At 39.7% G+C, this 26,474-nt stretch overlaps 1 protein-coding gene across 9 annotated transcripts in view; it reads left to right on the top strand.

The window, feature by feature from the left end:
- Nucleotides 1-26,474, top strand: part of ZMIZ1 (zinc finger MIZ-type containing 1) — a 479,832-nt gene that overhangs the window by 275,138 nt on the left and 178,220 nt on the right. For 2 of the 9 annotated variants that reach the window (XM_073596818.1, XM_073596821.1), the window contains one exon: nt 25,014-25,073. The exons of the other annotated variants lie outside the window; for them this stretch is intronic. The gene's annotated coding sequence lies outside the window, so the exon portion shown is untranslated. The remainder of the gene's footprint in view (nt 1-25,013; nt 25,074-26,474) is intronic. 9 annotated transcript variants of the gene reach the window in all.

Raw genomic sequence — 26,474 nt, 5'->3', positions numbered from 1 at the left:
AGGTCAGCTGAAGGTTAAGGAGAGAGAGAAAAGGTCTCTCTGAAGGCTTGCTGAGAATGAGACCTTATTTTCATAGTACATATTTTCTAGTCTATAATCTACTTTTTAGAGATTGACCTGCAAATAACAGTATTTCTTGGTAAACCTCACATGTAATGTGTCTTATTAAGTAACACTGCACAAACAAAAGTAAAGGCGCACAAAAGCCCATAGAATCCAGTCACGTGTATCAAGTTATTTGCAAAATGACATAATATCTCATCTGTACATTTCACGCTGCTATAAAGTTATCCACAAGGTGTGTCCCTTAAAATACATGTATGAGCAGCTGTGATCTTTCTAAAAATAAGCCTCTATCAATATGCAACACTTAGATGATGTCTGTCTACATTAAATTGGCATGTTAGTTATGCATAGCCCCACAGAGTTCTTATTTGTGATGTAGGCGTATTGCATTAATTTATTGATATGCATATGGCTTGCTGATGTGTGAATTAAAATTTTTGTTCTAATTACTTGTTTGGCAAGACCACCCTGTGGCTTTGCTCTATGGTAGGTAAGTGCAAGTTAAACAGATCTACAGCAGCACAGGGCTCTGTCCTGATATAGTTTTGTTTCACCACTAGAAAGGTAGGTGAAACAGTTGAGGTGCAGATAAGTTGCAGATGCCATTAATTTTCTCTTTTTAAGTCCTTTTAAAACAACTTACTGTGAAGACAACCCAGCCTTTTCCTTCACTGAGCTTCCCACTTAACCCCTTTCAGCTCAGATAAGCTTTCTAAAGGAGATGCAGTCATAAATAAACTAGTTGTGTTGTTGGGATCAGCTGTCTGCATGATGAAACTGACACTGTACACGCGCGTTTCACTTTCCCAGTGTGGATGTAATAAACAAGCCTGTGCAAACTGGTACTAAATTTCAGTTTGTGCACCCCCAAGTCATTATTTAAAGGCCATTCCAGTTTCCATAAGCACAGTTTCTACATCTGTATTAATGTAAGATACCAAAAAAAATAAACAAAATTTCAGTAGTTAAAGCGGAATGAAACCCATCGATGTAGGCCTCGTTCACATCATGGTGCAGAGATGTCCGTTTTCCTGCACGCATTCTGTATGGCCAAAAAAAAAAACAAAAAACAATTGTTCTCTGTGTCCTATTCACACTACAGCACTGGTATCATATGCAGATTTTTTTCTGCATGGGAAAAAACTGACATGACATCAACGTTGTGTGAATAAGGAACATAACTGACACGCATGAAAACTGATGGAAAGTGATGTGAAACTGATGCCGGTTTTCCCACCAGTTTTCATGCATGTATGGTGTGAACGAGCCCTTAAACTGGAAATAAACCCATTGATTTAACAGTTTCAAAAGCATTTACATTCCCGGTAACGTTCCGGGAATGTAACTGTCACATTTGCTTGTGTTCTCAACCAACCTGTCAAACCATCAAATGGCTGGTGTCATAACTGATCACATGTGCAGCATCATTTCAATTGAAGATGAAAGAGAAGATGGCACCTTACTTTGCTGAAAATGATAGGTTTTAATTTGCACTTTGATGTTTCTGTTTTTTATAATGTAATCTGATAAAAATTATTTAAACAGTATACATCTGTATATGAAACAACACTTTAAACTATATCAGATTGTTTTTGGAAACTGTGACCCCTGTTTTCAACCCAAGCTGACAATTTCCTGTAAAGCCAGGGTGGAATTTTGTCTACAGTCAAAGAGGAGATGAACTCTACTATAGTACATTGCATGGGAACCAAATGTACATCTGACTCTGGGAGGTCGTCTACAACGTGACCAGCCAGGATTCCAGGAATCTGACCCTTTGCTGAGGACTGCCATAGAGTCTGGGCACTGGACAGATGTGACAGGAGAAGACAACACCTAACAGATGCAACATTTTTGCTTTTGTTTTGGAGCAATACAATTTCTAAACAGAAGCTAAAATAAAATCTAATGCTTGGGTACAAAATTCAATTTTACTGATGGCTTTCTCTACATTTCCCCAGCGTTTTCTCTCTGTGCTAGATGAGAGGCTTTGCCCATCAGGACAAGCTTGGTTTTGCCAGTATATGTGAGATTATTAAACTGGCTATCTTCCAAAAGTCCTAAAAATATGAACCACACAAAATGTTCATTTTTTTTTTTTTTGCTTTATGCTTCGTCCATAATTAGTTCTTAATGATGTTGTGAAGGCAAAGCTAAAAATACTCTTAAGGGGTTTGCAAAATGGTTACATTATGGTGCTAGATGTGTGTTACCCACATTAATACCTTTTATTATATTTTTTTACAGCTCTCGATCTCTGGTCACTGGGCTGACATTTCATTTAGAATTTGTTATTCTTTTCATAGGCAATATTTTGTATCGCGGTTGAGATAATGGTCTTCAGAAAGATTTTAGAAAACTATGTAGAGTGCAGCAGTGAGTAGGCCTAGGATCGATTTACATGCAACCTGTTCATTGTGAGTTGAGCATTTTGAAGTTTCCCCCTTAAAAAAATTTTTGCGGGGGAAAAATTAAAACGTGTTTCTGCCAGGGCCATGGCATTTCTTATTCACACCTGTTATTATGCTGACACTGTTTATCATGCCATGTCACAAGGAAAAATGTTGGCTAGCACACCCACCTACCATGGGTAAACGCACAGGATACTCTTTCAGTCCTTTCCTTCTGAAAAAGTATGCAGATAAGGACTTATTGTGATCAGCATACTTGACCCAGGTCAGTGACTCCGAAAATATTAGAGCCAGAAAAATAAGCATACCAGTCAGGCAACTACCATTTTCAGAAGGCGGTTAACAGAGTCAGCCTTCATACTTCTCATGTTTCAGGTTTACTCTTCTTATCACCAGTTTTAAATGACCACCAAGGATAACCATAACTATTATTTTTTTTATTTTTATTTTTTTATTTTTTATACTGCATCTTCATTCTTTTGCAACAGACTAAAGCTGGCCATACACTGTACAAATTTTTGCTAGTGTTTAGGAACCATCCCTAATGAAATCTAGAACAAACAGATGGGAAAATTGTTGGATGAAAAGTTTGTCCGGCTGTCAAAAGAGCCGCAGTGGGAGATCCGCCTATCCGTGCTGTATAGTATGGATGGAGCAATCTGTTTCTTTTCCTTTTTCAGTGTATGGCCAGCTTTACTTTTATTGTGTCTCTAGACCTCCCAATGCCAAAATAAATGTGAAGTGGTTTAACTTTTTCTTCCTGTGTGTAGGTTGTCAAAGCATCAGAAAAATACTCCATTCCTATAATACACTGCTACCTTTAAAATCTTTCTTGTGTGTATACATTTAGACTGGTCATTGTGTTGCATGGCATACCACTTGCGTGTTAATGCACAGTATCTGAGTTAAGGTAGACTTTTTATTTATATTGGATACCAATGCATATTTTAATGGACATGCACTATTTTTTTTTTAAACCATGCTTCATGAGAAATGCATAGTTTGCATTGTTGTGTCATGGCTGGCTTAAATGCAAGTGCAGCACATAGCTTGGGTACAGTGGGGGCACCATTTAAAATGAATAGCACTTCAACAGACTATGTGTAACGTCATTCATTACCATGCATGTTACCACACATTACTATAGCACAGTAGAATGGTCCCATAACATTTTAATTGCTAATGTCTATTGATTTCAACAGCTCCATATTTCAATACCTTAATCCTGCCTTTTATTTATATCAGGGTCTTTTTAATCGTACAAGGGCATAATGTGGTATTTTGCTCTCCTAGTATGATGACATTAACTCACGACGACCCAGACTTTCAAAAAATTGCAGATGACACTTCTGTAGAGATTGTCAGACTACAAGATTTTCCCTATCATTGATTGAAAGGCTTGTCCTCTTTGGTTCCTAATGCTGAGTTCTGAGAACAGGCAACCTTTCTGAGACTGCTTGCTGCTGTTTTTTTTTTTTCAGGAGCAAAAGGGACATTTGGTCCTAACGAACCATAAATACATTTCCGCAAAGTATGCCTGACACAGCTGTCATACAAGCATCAGCCTTTTCTGAAACCCGGAGCCATGCCGAGAACATGAACAAATGTCCAAACTGAAATGGCAGGAGACATGGCTGACATTTTTTTATGCTTTCATTCTTTTTTTTTTTTTTTTTTTCTGCTGTATCATGGGTCATTCATCTGAAGAAAACACTGTTTGTTGGATATTATAAGCAACACTGCCTTTCTGTCTAAGTTCACGGTTATGCAATGCGGCAGCGCAAGTGCATATGTGCGCCTTTTGAATGCTTGGTGTGGGGCAGCTCGTTCATTTGAATGAGCTGTTCACTGCACAGAAATCGCATTAACTAAATGCATGTAATTTTTCTTTTTTTTTTCTTTTTTTTTTCAGGGTCCGTTCACACCAGATGCAGTTCCGTGTGCTTTTTTTCTGCACTAAAAATATATACACAGTGTTTTGCATGTATTCCAATGGCTCTAGTTCACACCAATGCAGTCAGTTCCAGTTTCCAGTCAGTTTCTGCACCTGGAACTGACTGCACTGGTGTGAAGTAGAGCTATTGGAATACATGGAAAACACTGTGCATGCATTTTTAGGGCCAGTTCACACCACAAAAATGCACTCATACGTTCCGTATCAGTTTTTGCTTACAGTTCACACCACACACAGTTCCAGTGCATTTTTGATACAATTTGTTAGGTTCCAGTACAGTTCTGTATAAAAATGCAGCACACTCTACTTTTTTTTTCTGCACCAGAAACTGACTGCACTGGTGTGAACTAGAGCCATTGAAATACATTGGAAACACTGCATGAGTTTTTAGTGCACAAAAAAAGCACACAGAACTGCATCTGGTGTGAACTAGCACTTAATGCATTACAACCAAACACATGGTAGTATGTTACTTTGCCTTGTGGTCTGCTTAAAGGCACATGTGTAATGCAGAGTACACACTATAAGGTTTTTTTTTTTTTTTTTTCAACCCAGTGGGTTGAATGAAAAAAAAAATACAGATCACCGTACTAAGACGAGCGATGTTAGTGTGACAATCTCCCTCGCTGAGCCTGTTTTCTGACAGGGGGACTGCACACACCAGAACACACTGATCAGCGAGCGTTGTTCAGATGCTGGTTTTCCAGCATGCCAGTTCAACAGAAGCTGGTTGTAAGACCGTCTTCTGTTGGGCAGGACGCTGTACGCACGGACTGAAATTCGTCCGGTTCCTGCCGGACTGACTGTTTTCAGCCCATGTGTGCCCAGCCTTAGAAAGGTGCAATTAATGGCACTGCAGCACACTTATACAATAAACACATTTTTGTGCACTGCTGTAACAGTTGCAGTTTCCCACAGATGTGAATATATATCTAGATTTAGAACATAATAAAGATGATGTATGAAAAGCACACCAATAGAAAAATGTTGTTGCTGAACAATAGAATATACCTGTCATTTTGGCAGGCCAGTGCAAAAATGGCAGTTTGGACTGATTATTGTAGGCAGCAGGAAAGTTTAGCACACTTTCCACTCGTTATCCCCAATATGAGTACAATATCCAGCATTTCATTCTAAAATGTTACTGGCATTAAAATATGGCGTCCCTGGCTGGATATACTGGATACCAGTGGCTCCATGCTCTGACTGATCTTTGACCCAGTGTAATAATATATAATGGTATATCGTGCCGGTTTGGTATTTTCTGTATATACTATGATACCACGGTACTTGGGGAACAACTACAGACCACTGCTGTGCTGAACCGCTTTTATTATGAATGCATAATTAGGCGGCTCTTCAGCCTTTCCAGGTTATACGTGTTTTGTTTTAATGGATTTTCAATTTTGCTTGTTCACTTCTTATTGGATAATGGGGTGATCTTTTTGACACATTTGATTGTGTATGCCTTAATATCTGTTTTGCTACTCCATGAGGATAAAAATGTGTATTATGACCTCCTGTACACCACTCTGTACTTAACTGACTGATGCAATGATTTGTGATTATGTACCTGTTTTTTTATTGACCGTCTTCAATAAAAAATTATTTTGTAACTGGCATAAAGAAGAACCCACAAAATTTCCTTTAAAAGAACAAGCAAATCCAGCATTTTGATCAACCTGTTTTGCAGGAAACATGATAAAATTGAGATGCTATACAGCTAGTCTTTTAAATTCACATTAATCTTTTAAGTTGTTTTGTAAACTCCCTTTCTTACTGGTTTTAAATATAATATATAGTTAAGGTATCTATAAGCTGACCTTCTGCCCATGAAGCCTAGATGATTTGCTTACCTGAAAAAGCTGAGAGTAGTAGGGTGGGAGGGGGGACAGTAGTGTGTCTTGCATCTTACCAATAACTTTTGCCTTTAAAAAGGTGCCCTTCTTTCCCATTTGAGGAAGTATACCCAGAGTATAGCTCACCCAGTATACCCAGAGTATAGCTCACCCAGTATACCCAGAGTATAGCTCACCCAGTATACCCAGAGTATAGCTCACCCAGTATACCCAGAGTATAGCTCACCCAGTATACCCAGAGTATAGCTCACCCAGTATACCCAGAGTATAGCTCACCCAGTATACCCAGAGTATAGCTCCATGCTAAAGGGTTAATGCGTGCAGTGCTGCTGTCAGTTCAAGGGTAGTGCAGTGGTTTTATGTCTGCCTCCATGGTTACTGGATGGCGAGTCCTGGGTGGGGCCCAAATGGAGCCAGTTATTTTCCATCTTTAAAGCTCAGTAGTGTCTAAAATTCAGTGTCCTAGCTTCAACTTCCTCCTATGTAACTGCTGCAGTGTGCTCTTTGGCTTCCCCTCCCTTCTCTGCACAAATGGATCCTGTAAGCCTTAGATTTGCACACGGCTAAATACTTCAGCCAAGCGGCTACATCCGGATGCAGTGTGATTTAATGAAAAAGGCATCGCTTGAGAGGCTGTGCTCATGGTTGTCAGCCAAAAGTCAATTTACTGAGTCAGTAAAAAATTAGGTAAACTGTTTAGCCATCAGGAACTAGAAATAAAAAGCCTTCACAGGCCGGGTCAATATTTCACACCACATGATATGGGTGATGATTATGAATTGCAAATTCATAATGAAATATTTTACTATTAATATAGTGTGTGTGTGTGTGTGTGTGTTTGTGTCTTTTTATCTATCTATCTATCTATCTATCTATCTATCTATCTATCTATCTATCTATCTATCTATCTATCTATCTATCTAGTCTGCTTTTTGCTTATTATAGGGAAGTTCTAGTAAAGTACAGCAAATTGTAACAGTACTTCTTGCCAGTAAACATTTTTTTATAGTAATATTTTAGATCATTGGTGTCTGCTTTTATCACCTTGGTATGCTTGGACACAGATGATACACAAATGACCTCCTAAGTCGCTTTTTGTGTTCATCTATCCCAAGGAACTGGGACGAGTCCATTGTGGACCCTCGGCAGACCCATGTGCCTGATGTCACCAAAGGACTGATTGTCAGGGTTTTGCTCAAGCTTTCCTATTCATTATGAGGTTAAATATCCCCTTTTTAAAACAGAGGGGAGGACATTGCTTTGGTCTGGGCTGTAATTATATTAGGGGTCATGTTTGAAAATTGGAGGCAAAGAATATGTAACATTGATGTTGAGGGAGCCAGGCAGATTGCTTTTCATCAGAAAGAAGAATCCTGATCACGTTAAACCCCTCACCAAATGTATAGATCTTGTGGTGCTCACATGCAAAAAAGTTTTTTTTAGATCAAGTTCTTTTTAAAAACATTTATTTATGGATGCCAAGATTTGAGCTTTGTAGGAACAGCAAAAATAAAGTTACAATGTTGCGCATGTAGCAGAGGTGTTCCACCTTTGTTGTGTTAAAGGAGGTCCACCTGTGCCCTTGAATTTCTGGATGCATCTTTTAATTTTTCTCCATGTATTGAATAGGTTTCTTTGACAACTGTCTAAAGCCTGGTACAGACAGTGAGATTATCGGACAAATGATCGTCGGTATTTTTTTTTGCATGCTATTCTTCATATCAAAAAAAGAGGTTACTAAAGTACCAAAATTCTTGCACGACAAAATATAAATTCAGAAGCGATATAATGTATTGCAGTCTCAATAATTCAGACGAAAACTGTACTTTTTAAAGAAAATTGTACTTTATCGCACAAGAAAAATTTTCGGGTTTGTCCCTTTGGATGGTTTCAGACAAAAGCTGTGTACGAACGATCAGATTATTGTACGATTGCTTCCAAAGCAGTATTTTTTGTCTGATTTTCTGATCGTGAGGTCATTTCACACCTACACATTTTTTGTGCATTATAGGCACATTAGGGTTCATATACTAAAACTGGAGAGTGCAAAATTTGGTCCAGCTCTGTATAGAAACCAATCAGCTTCTAACCTCAGCTTGTTCAATTGAGCTTTGACAAAAAAACCTGGAAGCTGATTTTTTATGGTTTTCTATGCAGAGCTGCACCAGATTTTGCACAATCCAGTTTTAGTACATCAAACCCGATGTGTTTTACTTTTATTGTTACCCATGACCCCCTATGTTAAGCATGTTTTGCTGGACACTGCTGAAAATGCATTGAGCACATTCAGGTGTAAACAGGGCTTAAAAAGAGATTTCCCCTCACTTTTCAGGGATTTCCTCTCTTCTGCGTGAAAGGATGAGAAGGGAGATTTTTTATTTTTTTTTTTATTGGGACACAAACAACAACAAAAAAAAAATCTGACATGGACTTTTAACCATTCTCTATCCAAAACGTAAAGCCTAAGACCCGGTTCACACTAATGCGCTGTGATTCTGTTCCGTTTTTTGTCCTTTGTGAGGTGCGATTTTACCGCAAATTTACCGTGAATTTCAGGAGTTGGACATAGCTGCAATTGATATTCTAGCCAATGGAATCATAATGTAAAAAAAAAAAAAAAAAAAAAAGGTGTTAACTTCCTGTGTACTTCCTGGTTTTTGTGGAGAGTAGTGTGGTGGAATTCGCACATATGTGAATCATCAATGCGATTCAAGAACGATTTACATTGATGTCTATGGAGACTAAATTCGCAACGCAGTAAACTCGCACAAGACCCTTTTTTTTAATCGCATTGCATTTGTAGAGGAATCGCAACGCATGTATGTGAACGACCGTCTTAGAAAACAATGATTTTAGGGATTGCATAGGAATTTGAAGTGTTTTTGACGCATCGCATTCGTCATGAACTCGCATCAGTGTGAACCGTGCCTAAGTGTAGCCAAAATTGCAACTTAAAATCAGCACAAGGGACATAACCTAGCAGATTGTCTCTCTTATTTAGTTATCAACTACAGATTCTAATATAGCGATGTCAATTTTTGCAGCACTTTTTCACATATATTGTACATTTACATCAGTCCCTGCCCTCTGGGAGCTTACAACCTCTAGGGTCCTTAACTCACATTCATACATACACATACTAGAGCAAATTTAGACAGAAGCCAAGGGAGGAAACCGGAGTGCCCAGAGGAAACCTGCACAGGGAGAACATGCATACTCCAGGCAGGTAGTGCCATGGTTGGGAATCAAACTGACAGCCCTAGTGCTGCTGGGTAGAAGTGCTAACCACTTGGCCACTGTCCCTTGTCTTGATTCCTCTTGTTTGAGGAGAAATTTTGCTCATGTCTGATCCCTGCAATCTTCCAGTGCAGTGGACTGTCAGGAGGTCTCGCCCTTTCCTGTCTGATTCTCTATCCATAGAAGCTGTACTATGGCTTCAGTGAATGACCCTGGATCTCTGAATGGGAGACAGGCAAATTAATGATAATAAAGATCTTGGAAGACAGCGAGGACGACTTCTTACTAGCGGCAGCTACTACAGTGATTTTTGCACTTCTACAATGAATGGCTCGGTATGAAGTACGTATACCTACGTGGGTCCAAGCTGGACCAATTTAACTATCTAACAAAACATACCTAAAGTTCAGCTTTAAAATTTCACTGAAGTGATTTTGGTCAGTTTAATGTGATGCATATTTACTGCTTGAATACTAATTGAGATTAGTTAAATTAGAGAGAATGTTAATTTTAGTCAGGTCAGCTTTGACATATAGACTTAAATGCAGCTATCTGAATACAGTGGCGCTGCAGAACAGTGAGTGCGCCTGTTAGGATGCAGTCACTGTTCGGCTGTTAATTTTCTATCTAGTAAAAGAAAATTAATTAGGGGTAGATGGCGCTACCTTACCAAGGTACCTTGATTTATATTATAATGAACCTCAAAAAATTATTAAAATCAAAAGATAATATTAATAAATGTAACCCCTTAATCACTCATTGAGTAGTGAATCTAAGTGTCCAGCATTACCTGAATGGACTGTACTAGCAAGTCAGTCTCATACCTTCATGCAGGTGTACTCCATGTGGCTAATCATCATAAATTCATTAGGTGACAACTTCTAAAAATTAATATGTGACACTACAAAAAATAATGAATAAAACACCACGGTCAGAGCCTATGCTGATCCCCAATTGTGTCCAAATGTGCTTTTTTGCAAAAGGTGAATTAGCATATATCATATATAGTCCCAACATTAAGCATACAGTGCAGGACTGCACATTGACATATATAAAAATAATAATAAATGGTGAAAAAATGGTGAAAAAAAATTTAAAAATTAGTGAAGAGTTATATATTGACTTGTAAAAAATTGTTTTGGTGTATCAAAGTCCAACAGCAGAAAGTAAAATACGTCTGTGGTAAGTGACTTTCGTGAGAAACAGCTGATCAGGTCCAGTGACTTGCGGTGCTCCCCCTCAAAGATCCCCACTCACCAACTCCCTGCACCCCTGCAGGGGCAGTAGGCATGTAGTACCAGGCAGCAGTATGATGTGTATGGGTCCTCGGGGTCCTCCGCTCCAACTGTGAAGTATCCTTCAGTATATCCTCGTATAGAAGAAACAGGGCTCCATAGTGTGATACATTTACAATGGTTTATTTAGCTATCATAACATCAAATAAAAATAAGGCAAATAAAAATAACTAAGATAAATTAAATAAAATTAAAATCCAGACTCTCTCTAAAACAGCCAATTAGTCACACAGCGTGTAATCTAGTTTCGTATGGAGAGAGCTCGTGTATCTAGAACCATCAGCTGCGCAGTGTGCGCCTCAGCTGCGTTCCACACTCTCCTACTTCCGCGTGTGACGTCAGTGCGTAGCTCCGCCGCATAAGGGGAGGCTGCAAGCCTTCAAGTCCGTGAGCGCGGAAACCCGTCCCTTAATTTTCTATCTAGCTCAGTTGATTTTGAAATTGACTTTTGTTGATCCAGATGACGCTTGTAGGGACATCCACAAACTGAATTTAGGCAGATTCCTGCGGAATCAGATGAACTTTGAACTGTGTGTAGGGGGCCTTAAAGAGGAGATCCGATCATTTTTGTGTTTATTAAAAGTCAGCAGCTACATCAAGTGTAGCTGCTGACTTTTAATAAACAGACACCCAGGATCCAGTGATGTGCTCACCTGATCCATTCTTTCCATCGTTCTTCTGTCCCTGGTGCTAGCATCTCAGTTGTGGGCACCTAGCTGTGACAGCTTGCAGCTTCACAGTGGGTTGCCCACTGTGCATGTGCAAGCCGAGCTGCACATTCTGAATGGTCCCCCAGTTTTCTGGTACCTTTGACACGTCCCAAATGACTGCGAGGAGAGAAAGAGGTAGAGGAGACCTTCTGCTCGGATCGCCTAGGCAGCTAGGATCTCAGGTTGCCTGTCAAATCCAGGTACCGGCTCCCCCCTCCCAAAAAAAAGTGCTTTTTGGAGAAGAGGAGAGGGGGAAGGGAACTTAAAGGAGTTGTGGTTTTTCACCTCAATGCATTCTATGCATTGAGGTGAAAAACATTTTACAGTACAGCAGTCTCCCAGTGCCCCGTTTTACTTACCTGAACCCTCGTTTTCTTGTGCTGGGGATGAGCACATCCGCTCTAGCCGGTGTCTCATGTCCTGACTGGCTAGGTTGATAGCAGAGCAGCCATTGGCTCCTGCTGCTGTCAATCAAATCCAATGACCTGGGCGCCGGGAGAGGGGCCAAGTCATACATTTGGAGGCTATGGACACCGAATGCTGGACTCGGTAGCGCGCCAGCAAGGTATTCCCCAGGGGGAAGCGCTTCCCTTAGGGGGTTATCTGATCCGGGGAGGAGCTGCCGGGGGACCCCAGAAGAGCAGGTTTGGGGCCACTCTGTGCAAAACGAGCTGCACAGTGGAGGTAAGTATGATATGTTATTTTAAATTAAAAAAAAAAAAACGTAATCTCCATACACACACTGTATATGATTTTCCTGGGGTTTGTTGGCTTTTCTATATGTATTGTGTGTGTGTGTATGTATTTGTGTATATACAGTAGATATACTTTGTGTGTGTGTGTGTGTGTGTGTGTGTGTGTGTATATATATGTGTGTGTGTGTGTGTGTGTGTGTGTGTGTGTGTATGTATATGTGTAATATATATATATATATATATATATATATATATATATATATATATATATATATATATATATATATATATATATATAATAATGGCTTGCCTGAGACAGATGTAGCACAGGTGTATTAATGACTGAAAAAGTGTCTGGCTGAAGAGCAGAGCTATAAAGTCATTGGAACGTTTCAATGTGAAATGAAACTGTCAGCTGCTATGAGATGCTATGATTGTGCTGAGACCATCAGCTCCGCACGGCCAGCTAATGAAAACAATGTAACAACCTTCATCCTTGGGTTTACATTAGGATTTAGGTTTAGTCCTGCGTGTTTGCGAGCGTTCAGATTTCTCTATTAACGCAGCAAAGCTCCTAAGCAAGATATATTGGAATTAGAGAAGGAAAGCTCGCCCTCTGCTCTGTCTTTGGAACGCTTCCCAATACAAAGAGAAGACGTGAGTTTTTGGTGCACGCTGTACTAATGGAAGTCGTCTTGATACAGTTGCTCATTGTGTGTCGCCTGCTTTAAGGCACATGAGTTGGGGTACAGCTGCTTACATCAAAGTTTGTCCCTTTGATATATGTATTTTAATGTCTATCTCTTGGGCATTCACAGCCCCTTCCTCCTACCCATTCCTCCCAGAAAATCATCGAACAGCATTTTTTACTTGTCGTAATCCTCCGTCTGTTTCCCTCCACTTTCATAAGTCAAGACCAGTCATCCAGTGGTGCGGTCTGTGCTTGTACCAACAGTGCAATCTTCTGGAGCCCGAGAAGTCATAGGAAGTGTTCATGTCACCCAGGGCATGGATACCTGAAAAGGGGCGCTCTTACTGTGTGGGAGTGGGTGCTCTACCTGGAGAACAACTTTAAATGCCAGTGATATGTGAATGCTGTATAAAATCATTTTAGAGATGGTATTGGAAAGGTATGTGTGGGCCCCAGCAACCAAGTGATTATTACTGTCCATTCATTCAAAGTGCTTAAAGTGAACCCTTCAGTAAATTTGCAGTTACCGTATATACTTAAGTATAAGCCGAGTTTTTCAGCACATTTTTTGTGTGCTGAAAATGCCTCCCTCGGCTTATACTCGAGTCAAGCACTTTTCTGCAGCAGAGAATGACATTTTCCAAACCGACTTTGGGGCCCCGTATCTTGGGGCCACTTGGTGCTAGGAACCCCAAGTTTGGTGTGCAAACCCAGTGGAACTAGCACTACAACATAACCAGGGGGGTATGGGGTTCCTAGCACCAAGTGACCCGGATATGGGGCCCCAAAGTCAATTTGGAAAATGTCATTCTCTGCTGCAGAAAAGTGCTTGACATTTTCTGAACCGACTTTGGGGCATATTTGGATATGTTGTAGTGCTAGTTCCACTGGGTTTGCACACTAAATTTGGGGTTCTTAGCAACAAGTGGCCCTGAGATACGGGGCCCCAAAGTTGGTCAAATGTGTCCATCTGCAGCAATGTTATTTCGGGACCCTTTGGGTCCAGAGACCTCAAATTTTGGCTTCAGCTAGGGGGCATCTATGAACCCTTAACTACTGAGTTTGAAATTCGGGGGACCTATGGCTGCAAATGGGCACAGTGAGGCTGCAAATGGGCATTGTTGACCCTCTTTACCACGTACAGTAGCTGCGCATTTCTCACCCTAGGCTTATACTCGAGTCAATAAGTTTCCCAGTTTTTTGTGGTAAAATTAGGTGCCTCGGCTTATACTCGGGTATATACGGTATATGCATTTGCAAGTTTGCATTAACAAATTCCTAAAATGTCGCAATATAAATTATAAATAAACTCCAACTTTTTTCCAGATTCCCTTTATCTCAGTTGACATGACTATATTCTTTATCGTTCTTTGTAAATAACCATAATTTAGCCCCTGTGTGGGCGATTCCTATGCTTAATTTGATTTTTTTTGTTGTTCATTTCCAAAACAATAAACAAATTAAAAGCTTTTGTCATTTTAAAAGCAGTTTTTGAGCTCCAGTCAGGTGACTTTACCTAAGCTGAGATGTGATCTGTCTAATGCAGACAGGAGGGCGCATTTCCTCAGTCTCTTCATTGATCAGTCTGTAACATTTGCACTTTGTAGGTGTCAGCAGAGGCTGATTTGTGTGTGACACTTGAGAGCATAGTAATGCAAATACTTGTATTTGTTCAATTCCTGACACTGTCATCTCTGAGCTGCCATTTTAGTCCAGGATATAGATGTTGACCCAGGATTATGGCTTAACAACTTAACAAACATCTCAGTCCACAAAGTAGCTACTGACCCTGGATGATGCATAAACAAGGATTCTGCTGTCTTAGTGAAAAGAAAAGCAGATGAGGGGCATTGTCTGGGAAAGTATTTTAATCACAGTGAGAGGTAGAAAAATTCTCCTAATTGTTACAGTCAGACAGTACAAGCATTCACATACTTCATATAAATAAATAGATCTAACATTGGGTCTACTTGTCCTATAAAATCTATATTTACCTCTCATAGGGTCTCTGTGCTGCGTTATGTAATGTCTCCTGTTAGCTGAAGCCCTTCCTCTTTCTACTGTAGATAATGCCATTGCCTATGCCTACCAGATGCTATACTCTTCTACTGCCCTGATTGACAAGCTGTGCACAGAAAGCTTTGAGAACGCAGTGATCGCATGTAAACACCTTTTCATTTACAGTGCATTAAACTATATTGGATTGCATTATGTGATATAAGATTAATAATCTAAACAACACGACCCATTATCATTCAGCTTGTAACAGACACACACCCGACAGACTAAGAGCACTGCGGCATTAAACCGCTCACCCCCCACTCCTTCTATGAAACCATTATTGAATTAGTGTGTAAAATACATAAAATATTGCTTGCCTCGTTTCATTCTGTCTTCCTATATGCTAATTCTCCAATCTTCTCCCCCTCATGAAAACCCATGTCGCCATTTCAAAAGTTGATGGCATTGGTGGCCAACTTCTTAAACCGTGTTTTTCTGCGCCAGCCAACTGATGTCACCGCATGAGCTGTATCAGATCTGCAACGGTTATTCTTTATACACTGCCATGGCTTTATTAACGCTACTCACGTTTCTGAAGCCATAGCAACATATAAATAATCTCATAAGCCTGGGTTCACACTAGCGCGATATCGGAGATCGCATGCGATTCACGCCTGCACTGCAGGTGCCGATCACATGCGATCTCTGAGCAATGCGAGTTCAGCCATACGGTTGTATGGCTGGATTCACACACAAAATAGTGCAGGGACTTGTTTTTCTCCGCACTAGAATCGGATCACATGGGTGGTCTCAGCTATGCGATCTGATTCCTGTGCGATTTCACAGTTCGCACTGCAACCCCGCAGGGGTTCTCACAAAGCATTGTGAACTGCCTGCGGGAGAGGAGCGATGCGGCATCGCATCAGTGTGGACCCAGGTTTAACCTGAGATCTTGCAAAATCTCACAAGAACTTGCAGTACACACATAAGAGCTCCCTGGAAGGTGCCGATGGCGTTGCCTTCACAGGGGACATCTGGAATATGCTGGCTTAGTCACCAGTGCGTGAGCAAACCAGCTAGTTAAAGTAATTCAACTGTAAGTTCACAGAAAAATGTTTTAATTAACATACAGTGCCTTGAAGAAGTATTCGTACAACTTGAAATTTTCCACATTTTGTCATGTTACAACCAAAAACATAAATGTATTTTATTGGGATTTTATGTGATAGATGCCTAACAAAGTGGCACATAATTGTGAAGTGGAAGGAAAATGATAAATGCTTTTCAAAGTTATTTACAAATAAATATGTGAAAAGTGTGTCGTGCATTTGTATTCAGCCCCCTTTACTCTGATACCCCTAACTAAAATCTAATGAAACCAATTGCCTTCATAAGTCACCTAATTAGTAAATGGAGTCCACCTGCGTGTAATTTAATCTCAGTATTCAGACATCTGTTCTGTGAAGCCCTCAGAGGTTTGTCAGAGAAACTTTGTGAACGAACAGCATCATGAAGGCTAAGGAACACACCAGGGATACAGTTGTGGAGAAGTTTAAGGCAGGGTCTGAAAATGGAAAGAGTATGGCACAACTGCAAACCTACTAAGACACGGCCGTCCACCTAAACTGACAGGGGGACAAGGAGAGCATTAATCAGAGAAGCAGCCAAGAGGTCCATGGTAACTCTGGAGGAGCTGCAGAGATCCACAGCTCAGGTGGGAGAATCTGTCCACAGGACAACTCTTAGTGGTGCACTCCACAAATCTGGCCTTTATGGAAGAGTGACAAGAAGAAAGCCATTGTTGAAAGAAAGCCATAAGAATTCCCATTTGCAGTTTGCGAGAAGCCATGTGGGGGACACAGCAAACATGTGGAAGAAGGTGCTCTGGTCAGATGAGACCAAAATTTAACTTTTTGGCCTAAAAGCAAAACTCTGTGTGGTGGAAAACGAACACTGCACGTCACCCTGAACAAACCATCCCCACTGTGAAAAATGGTGGTGGCGGCATCATGTTGTGGGGATGCATTTCTTCAGCAGGGACAGGGAAGCTGGTCAGAGTTGATGGGAAGATGGATGGAGCCAAATACAGGGCAATCTTATTAGAAAACCAGTTGGTCTGCAAAAGAATTGAGACTGGGGTGGAGGTTCACCTTCCAGCAGGACAACGACCCTAAACATACAGCCAGATCTACAATGGAATGGTTTAGATCAAAGCATATTCATGTGTTAGAATGGCCCAGTCAAAGTCCAGACCTAAATCTAATTGAGAATCTTCTGTGGCAAGAGTTGAAAATTCCTGTTTACAGACGTTCTCCATCCAATCTGACTTAGCTATTTTGCAAAGAAGAATGGGCAAAAATTTTACTCTCTAGATGTGCAAAGCTGGTAGAGACATACCCAAAAAGACTTGCAGCTGTAATTGGAGCAAAAGGTGGTTCTACAAAGTATTGACTCAGTGGGGCTGAATACAAATGCAGCCACACTTTTCACATATTTATTTGTAAAAAAAAAAATTAAAAACCATTTATCATTTTCCTTCCACTTCACAATTATGTATTAAAAATAAAAAAACAAAAAAAATCACATGTACATAAGTGTTCACAGCCTTTGCCATAACATAACAATGTGGAAAAAAGGAAGCGATGTGAACACTTTCCAGATGCACTGTAAGCAAGGTAGCATACCTCCCGACTTTTTGAGATGGGAACGAGGGACACCTTTTAGCAAAAGTATGTAGGCATAGGACACAACCCATGCCACACCCCCTTCAAGGAGAATTAACCAAAACAAAATTTGTTAAACGCACAAGTGCTTGGTTTATCTTTATCTTTTTTTTTTTTTTTTTTATAACCACTACTACCTTTTTTTTTTTTTTCTTTCAAATTTATAATTGCAACATTTTAGACATTGGATGAAAGGTTTAGCACTGCAAAACACTTTCTGAAAGCTAAATAGTGCATTTTATTTACAACTATATAAATCAGACCAAAATGAGGGACAAGTGAAAAGGACAGAGGGACTTTGTTTCAAATCAGGGACAGTTGGAAGGTATGGGGTAGAATTCTTCCATCATTTTTATAAGGTGTAATATAATAGAGAGAGGGAGATAACACAAAGCTGGACTTAGATTTTAAAGCTGCAGCCTGCCAGACCTCTTCATAGTTAGGTCTCATGCACACTGGACATTATAAAAATGCCAGTAGCGTTAACTGTAGAGAGCTGTAGCTGTAGAATCATTTTTGTAGCGTTTTTGCAGTAGTGTTTTTCAGCTTTTTTTTTTGTTTCTTTTATAGCAAAACTATACTCCCACAAAAGCGTATGTCTCAAAAACGTTGATAAATGCTGAATATCAGCGTTTTTAAGCTTTTTTGGTAGTTGGAGCATTTTTACAGCTGAAAAACTCCTCTTAAAACCCGCTGGTTCTGGGGGATAACCACCTACGTGTGCATGGACACATAGGATAACATGCAGGGGGGAGCTACTCCATTGAAGTATATTGAACCAAAAAAGCACCGTTTTGTGTTAAAAAAAAGTCCCTGACCCTTTCCAAATACGCAGCAGCTAAAAAAAAAGCATAGATGTGAACGCGTCCCATAGGAAACCATGTAAATGAACTATAGTGCAACCAGGTCTAAGACGTTTAGTAACATAATGGGGTTAAAAAAAACCCCTAAAATTAGCCCTTTATAGTACAAAAAAAAGCATATAATCACTACTGTAAGGGGTTCATTTTTTTTACTGTAGAACTGTGAAAGTAATATTTACAGTAGTGATTATTTGCTCTTTTTGTACTATAAAGGGCTCATTTTAGTTTTTCTTAACCCCATTATGTTACTGGCCAATTAATCGATTATGAAATTATTAATCGATTAATTTCATAATCGATTAGTTGTCGATTAATCGATTAGTTGTTTCAGCCATACCTAATTGTGTCCCCCCTTTTCATTGGCTGCAGAAAGAAAATGCCTGAAGCCAGGGCTGGCCGAACCATGGGACCCAGTGGGACCATTGCTGCCTATCAATGCCAATCAGTGCCACCTATCAGCGCTGCCTATCAATGCCAATCAGTGCCTATTAGTGCTGCCTATCAGTGCCTATTAGTGCTGCCTATCCGTGCCCATCAGTGCTGCCTATTAATGCCAATCAGTGCCACCTATCAGTGCTGCAATCAGTACCAATCAGCAGCCTGGTGGGGCACAACTAAAATCCATTGATGTTTATTAATTCCACATGCCAATCTTTAGTATAATAGGTAATCACCACACTACTATTTACAATAAACTACTGGAGGTAAGATAAAAAAGTGCCAGTAAAAGGCCTGCCACTACGCACTTACATGTTCCCACACCACAAAAAAAAGAAAAGTGCTAACTTACTAATCGATAACTTAACAATAATGGTGGAACCTTTTAATATATGGAAATCTCAATAAACTTCAATATTACCACAATACCAGTCTCTGTGATACGCAACTTCACATCTAATTCAAACTGAGAACAAGACATAAGAAATGAAACTTAGCAGGGATGATGGAAACTCCTCTACAAATAATTGCAATACAAATTAACTTCAAGTGCAACAACTTTTTAGTTGGGAGGTTCAACTGACAATTGCGCGGTTGTGCGACGCTGTACCCAAACAAAATTTACGTCCTTTTTTTTCCTACAAATAGAGCTTTCTTTTGGTGGTATTGTATCACCTTTACGGTTTTATTTTTTGTGATATAAACAACAAAAGGTTTGGATTTGAACGTAATGGTTTGTGATATAATTTTCCATATGGACAAGGTACTGTCCATATTTAATTTTAAATTAAATTATTTAAAATTAATTTTAGTTTTAATTATCTTGATAAAAAATAATGAATGTGGGAGCTTTTTTGGTGGGTGTGATTTTTTTTTGGGGGGGGGGGGGGCAGCATTTCATTTTTGGGCCCCGGGCAGCACAATGTCTTGGGCCGGCCCTGCCTGAAGCCTAAAACGGCATTTGTAAAAACGTTCAGTGTGCATGAGGCCTTATACTCGATGAATGTCAGAGGGTTCTGGGGACATGGACCTGATCTCTGTTTCAAGTGTTATGACCCTGATTCTACACCACTACTGTCATTGTCAAGTTGTACTTAGCCTAAAACCACTGTTATGCCTCTATTAGTTGAGTCATGTTTCATGGATGGAACACGTGTTATGAATTTGAAGTGTAGCTCTTGATGTCTTTTGTGTATCCTGCCCTGCATGTACAGCAACTCTGGGAAGTGATTTCAGCAAAGGGTTCTTGATGTCAGCCATTGTTGCACTTTTTCTCAACTACAGGAATGGATAAAGGCTCACACTGGTGGTTCCATGTTTCATTGTGAGAACATCTATGTTATGGTATTTCCCATAAAGGGGGACATAATACTATTGACTTCTAGGCAAGAAAAGGTGTTAAAGGATGCATTATGGCCATTGCTATCTTCTTTGCTTCTGTAAGTTGCAAGCTTGGTATCCAACACCTGCGGCTGGCTGGAGATTAGCAGTTCTCCGCTATCTAGTGTCAATTTAGCCCGACAAAAATTAATCTTCCAGTAAGTTTTTGGTTGTCTGAGGAAATTGAACACCTATAGGAAGCACAGGAAAACATTGGGATGATATGCAAATATCATGCAGTGCAGGATTTAAAACTACACCGGGACGGTGCTGCCCACACAAGGAGATCCGGTGAAAAGCTGCTGTGTGTGTCAGGTGAACAGAAACCCAATTCTTTGAGATTCAGCTAGTGTCCTATACTGGCTTTGTAAAGGTTGGTCTGAATATTTGAGGTTATTCCTGTCAATGAAAGCCATATTCTTTAGGGAGGCATGCTGATACAGTGCATCACCTTCTCTATAAAATGTCTGCAGAACAAAATCCTTGGCTCAGCTTCGCAAACAAGGTGTATGCCAACAGAGAGGGGAGTAGAGCAGAGTATTGATCATATTTTAGTACTCCCAATAACTGGAAGAAAGATCATGAGCACTTACCTGACAGTCTGTAGGTACAAATAGATTTGAGATTGTCACAAGATCTGGCAGAACGCAACTAAACAAGGCAACTGTCAGCTTGTGTGGATACACACAGAGGAGTTAAATGCAGTTAGTAATATTCGATTTAAAGACAAACTAAAAATCCTTTGTGGCTTTAAAAATCTAGTAGAGAATTTCCATTAGGAAGAAAAAAAATATGAAGGTACTGATGCATTGCTTGTCTGAACAGCATAGATTGGCTGAAACTGTCTAATGTGTTGCAGTACTTGTGTGTGCACTCATCCTGATTGTGCTGGAGTGCAAGAACTGGCCATTCTTTGTACTTGAACAGAGGTGAGCGCAGAGAGCTGTGGCAGACGGATACTTTGAGGAATTACAATGAGAAAACTCTTGTGTTAGTTGGAAGTCGGAACAAAGGCATTCGCAGTAACATCTTTCGAGGTGTCTAGTTACATAGGCCCACAGCAGCTTAAAAACCTCATCAGCTAACAAGCCCATTCCAAGTTGTGCTGCTGGAGTTGATGGCGAGATTAATGTGGTTCTCCTGCGTGCTGGCTTCCCCCTGGAATGAAGTGAAGCTCAAGAGACTGATATGTGCTATACAGAGGAACAAGTGACGACTGACAATAACTGCATTCTTTATCTGTAGGAAAACATATTTCTTTTACAAATTCTGTAATGCTTTCATTTATTTTGAAAGCTGTTATTTTCACTTCTAAAAGTAAGAGAAAATCCAGTCTCTTACATAAAAATAACATGGGGTCTTCAGGTGCTGGCTCATTGGGTGCTTTTGCTTTTTTCCAATTACGGGCAAGACTTGGCCATTTTAAACCAAATATGCCAAGAATCTATACATTTTTTGGACTGTCTTCAGTTATAGAGTTGGAGAGATATCTGCCTGGGTATAGAAGATACAGAAATGCATACCAGCCAGACATTTAAGCCACTTTGGATGGTAGAAGTAGTTGTTATAAGGACCTTCTGCACCTGGGAACTAGTTTGCCGAGTGGTCTCATGTGCCTTTTGTAAGGGCAACTCTAAAGTACAACTAAAGTCAAAACTTTTTTTTCAGTTTTGGACATAGTGAATATGGATTAGAACACCTGCTGGGTTTGGGAAATTCACCCATTTCTGTTTGTTCTGTTTACCATTAAAAGTGAAAGTAAAAAAGAAAATCCCACATTTTGGGTTGCCCCCAGAAATGTAATTGAGGGGAAATCTTCTATCGGAAACAGTAGTTCTGGTAACCTGGGGCCCCCCAAGGGATTCCCTTAATTTGCAGGGATTTTCTCTCACTTCCTGTTTTGGCTATGGGACAGGAAGTTGAGGGCAATCTTTCCAATGGGACACAGATGGCAAAAAAACAAACTGGCAGGAGTTATGACCCTGCCTTACTAAGAAGCTGTGCTACATAAACTACTTTGTCATTTTCTAAAATAAAATACTTGCTTTCACCATTTTCGTAGTTTGTTGCATCTTTGAGGTTCTTCTGCAGCCTGCTTGAAGTTACTGTTTACATTCATGCTCTCCACCGATGGCTGCATAGTAATGCTCAGGGAAGTTTTCCCGATGGTGACAACAGTGAACTGCATTGAGTAATGTGTTGAAATGGCACCTTGTAGTCACTGTCAGGAACCCATTTGACAGGGTGACAGCAAAGTAGCATGGTGACAGAGCGTTGTTACCCTACAGCTATAAGTGCCTGAATAAGGACCTTCATGAAAGCTCCAGAGTTAAATATGGAAAATTAAGTTTGAAATTAAACCATCATATTAAAGCTTGTATGAGATTTTTTGATGGGGGCTTACATCTATTTTAATTCCCTTTACATATAACTTGATAAAACTAAGACATAAAGTCTCTAAGAGATGGCTTTGTATATCCAGTAGTCATGTTCTTATGTTCTAATCAATAATCATGTCCTTGCTTTAGTTCTCCAGTTTGTAATGATTTGCTTACCAGAGCCTGTCCCCTAAGTGCCGGTTCACACGGGAGCGACCTGTCAGGTGACTTAGCCTCCTGACAAGTCGCGCTCCATGCATTGTATTGGAACCGTTCCAATAAGTGACTCAAGTCACTCTGATTTAGAAAAAGTTTCCTGCACTACTTTGGGGTGACTTTGTAGTGGCTTGCATTGACTTCTATATAGAAGTCGTTTTGCAAGCCATGCTGAAGTCACGCTGTACAGGGCGACTTCAGAGTCAGACATTTTTGAAGCCACCCCTGTGTGAACCGGCACTAAGCCTCTGTTTAAAGCTGAAGTCCAGGCAGATATTAGGAAATCGTCAATGAATGCAGCTAAATATTTACTTAAAACAAATCTTTAAATGCTCTAGTATAAATGCCCAAATTTTGACTTATTATAATCTCCTGTATAGTAACATTCAGACTGCGAGAGATGCAGTCCTTTAGTCTGCCCTTTATTAATATGTACTGGCAAAGAACACACTTGAATTGAGGAGATATGAGAGACTACCTCATTAGTCTGCTGCTTCTCCTACACCATCCATTCATAGGCTGGGAGTTGGCATAGCTGTGTTGCTTAATAACATTTTAATATTGTATTTTTAATACATTTTTATTTTGTTTTTATTTTTTAAAATAAATTTGCAAAGATTTCAAACAAACTTCTTTCATGTTGTCATTATGGGGTATTGTTTGTAGAATTTTGAGGAAAATAATGATTTAAATCCATTTTGGAATAAGGCTGTAACATAACAAAAAGTGGAAAAAGTGAAGTGCTGTGAATACTTTCCAGATGCACTGTAGGTGGAATATAATTGGCCAAACAGTCACTGAGTATCTCGGCTGTCTGGATACAATGGCTGGCGGTGGAGATTTCTCTGTCCATACTGTTTAGTGTGGAAAAGGAATCTAAAGCCTCATTCACATGGGCATACACCTGTGTGAGGGCTGTGTTTGCCCACACGGGATGTACAGGCGTTCCGTGCATCTGTGTGCAGGCAGTCCCATTCATGTCAATTGGGACACAGTGGCTGCACAGATACTGCCCCTGCTCTAAATTTGGCAACCATTTTGAATGCAGGTCCCCGAACATATACCCCGGGGATATACAGCCCTCACTGTAGAAACTTAAAGTATAACTAAAAGCAATACTTTTTAGTTTTGGATACATTGGAGAGGGATTAGAACACCTGCTCGGTTTTTATTGCTACCTCTGCCTCCCATTGGGGAGATTCGCTCTCAATATTTGTCCTGTTTACCATTATCATTGAAAGTGAGAATAAAGGAAAATCCAAAATGGGGGACTAGTTCTGGGGCCCCAGGGGATTTCCTTTAATTTGCAGGGATTTCCTCTCACTTCCTGTTTGGCTATAGAACAGGAAGTGAAGGGAAATCTACCCAATGGGACACAGATGGCAAAAAAACACTAACCAGAGTTATGGCCTTCTCTTTCTCTATCCAAAAATGAAAAGAAAAAAAAAAAAAAGTTTTGCATATAGTTCTACTTTAAGTATGCCCATGTGAACGAGGCTTAAAAGGTTATGGCTAGCTTTAGTACACCTGTTAGGTTTTACTGCTATTTGGAGCTCCATTAGTGAGATTTGCCTCACTTCCTACTCTGGGGACAATGTTTTAACAGATAGGAAGCGAGGGAAAATCTGAAACAAGGAAAAGACGGCAGGGAAAAAAAAGGTTTTGTCTATAAACAAATTGCATCAGAAAAGTTAGGTCACTGGGCCTGGCAGAGATGTTTGGTAGGGCTATTTAAATCTCAAGACTGGATGGACAGATAAGACAGCTCTTGTATATGTATTTCAACTGTGTATTTAACTGTTTTCTGGAGTTCAGCTTCAAGAAATCACTGGTAACTCTGTAAAAGCTTAAACTGCTGGTTTGCTGAAATCTTGATATTTAATAGAGAGGTTGTTGCAACTGCTTTGGTTTATGGGAAGTGTGTATACAATGCTTAAGAACTGACAATGTGTACAGTCATCTGTCTTTGAGTAAATAGCATATGCCTACATAGGTTTTTCTCAACATGAGTCTGTTTGCTTGTATTCACTGATGTCTATGAGCTGTAATATCAGTCACACACTTTCTTCCTCTTTCCTTGCTCCTAATTACTTTAGCATGCATGAAAAGAATGGGATGGCACATGCACGTGGCTGCCTGCTGGGAAAGGGTTAAAGGTAGGAACGTGAATATGAAAAACAACATGTTTCCTGTTTGCTGCAGGCTGTAAAGATGGTTGGAGTGGATCTTGCCTCCCCCCCCCCCCCCCCCCCCCCTTTCTCTTTTTCTGCTCAGGAAATGTTTTGGTTCCCTCCGTTGTGTAAACTAAACCTGTAGAATGATCATGATCCAGCTATAGTAAATGGCACCTCCATATTGAAAGATGACAAGTTCAGCTGTGGCGAGTATGACATGGCTGGGAAACCAGTTGTGGCATTAGACTCTAGTAGACTCCAGTAATACCAGTAAACATGTTCATTAATCAGGAATAAATTAGCCTCAGACTAACACCAGATACCTGAATTCATATCTCCTCTGATGTTTTGGTAAAAATGAATTGAAAAAAATCGTTTTTAGTTGCTCTTTAAAAGTCTGAAGTTGTTCAGGAAATGCTTTATTATGTTGACTTGTTTCCCATGGACTCATTCGTAGCACAATATGCATTACATAATTCATGGAAAGTCGCTGTATATGTGCGTTGTTGTGCAATGTCATTAATTATCAATTGCACCTCAGCACGCATATATACTGTGTAGCACACCACAAACACTAGATGCAAATGCTCTGTGCACTGTATTGTGCCACATTTTGAAAATTGGTGAACATCCTATTTTTCATGCATTGTGTGTTAAAGTAGAATTATACGCAAACCTTTTTTTTTTCCATTCTGGATAGAGTAAGGGAGGGTTATAACCCCTGTATAATTTGGCTCTTTTACATCAAAGGGATGACACTTGTTGCTTACGAGTTTTTTGCTAGAAAATTACTTAGAACCCCCAAACATATAATAAATATATATATATATATATATATATATATATATATATATATATATATATATATATATATATATATATATATATATATATATATATATATATATATATATAAAATTTTTATTTTTTTTGGTAGAGAATCTAAAGAATAAAATGGTGGTTGTTACAATATTTTGTCACACTGTATTTGTGCAGCAGTCTTTCAAAAGCTATTTTTTTTTTTTGGGGGGGGGGGAATACACTTCAATTAATTAAAAAATTAATTGATTAAAATACCATGAAAATGATGCAACTGCAAAGGGGGTTTTTCACTGTCAGGGGAATAAGGATGTGGAACTTTCTTCCACAATTGGTGGTGGCTGCGGGGAGTATGGATATTTTTAAGAGACTCTTAGATGTGCATAAGAAACACAACATACAGAGATATGGGAAATGATTATAGACACTGACACATGTGCACCTACACAGGTTGAACTATTGTCTTTATACAACCTTACCTACTCTAATACTATGTATTGAATACAAAGCAATTGTTTAGCCTGGACATTGCATGCAAATCAATGCCCACCAAACATAATCCTA

Source organism: Aquarana catesbeiana, linkage group LG08, assembly GCF_042186555.1.
Source record: "Aquarana catesbeiana isolate 2022-GZ linkage group LG08, ASM4218655v1, whole genome shotgun sequence".
NCBI classification, from domain to species: domain Eukaryota; kingdom Metazoa; phylum Chordata; class Amphibia; order Anura; family Ranidae; genus Aquarana; species Aquarana catesbeiana.
Note: the sequence above shows the minus strand (reverse complement) of the source record. Positions and strands in the feature narration are given on the sequence as shown.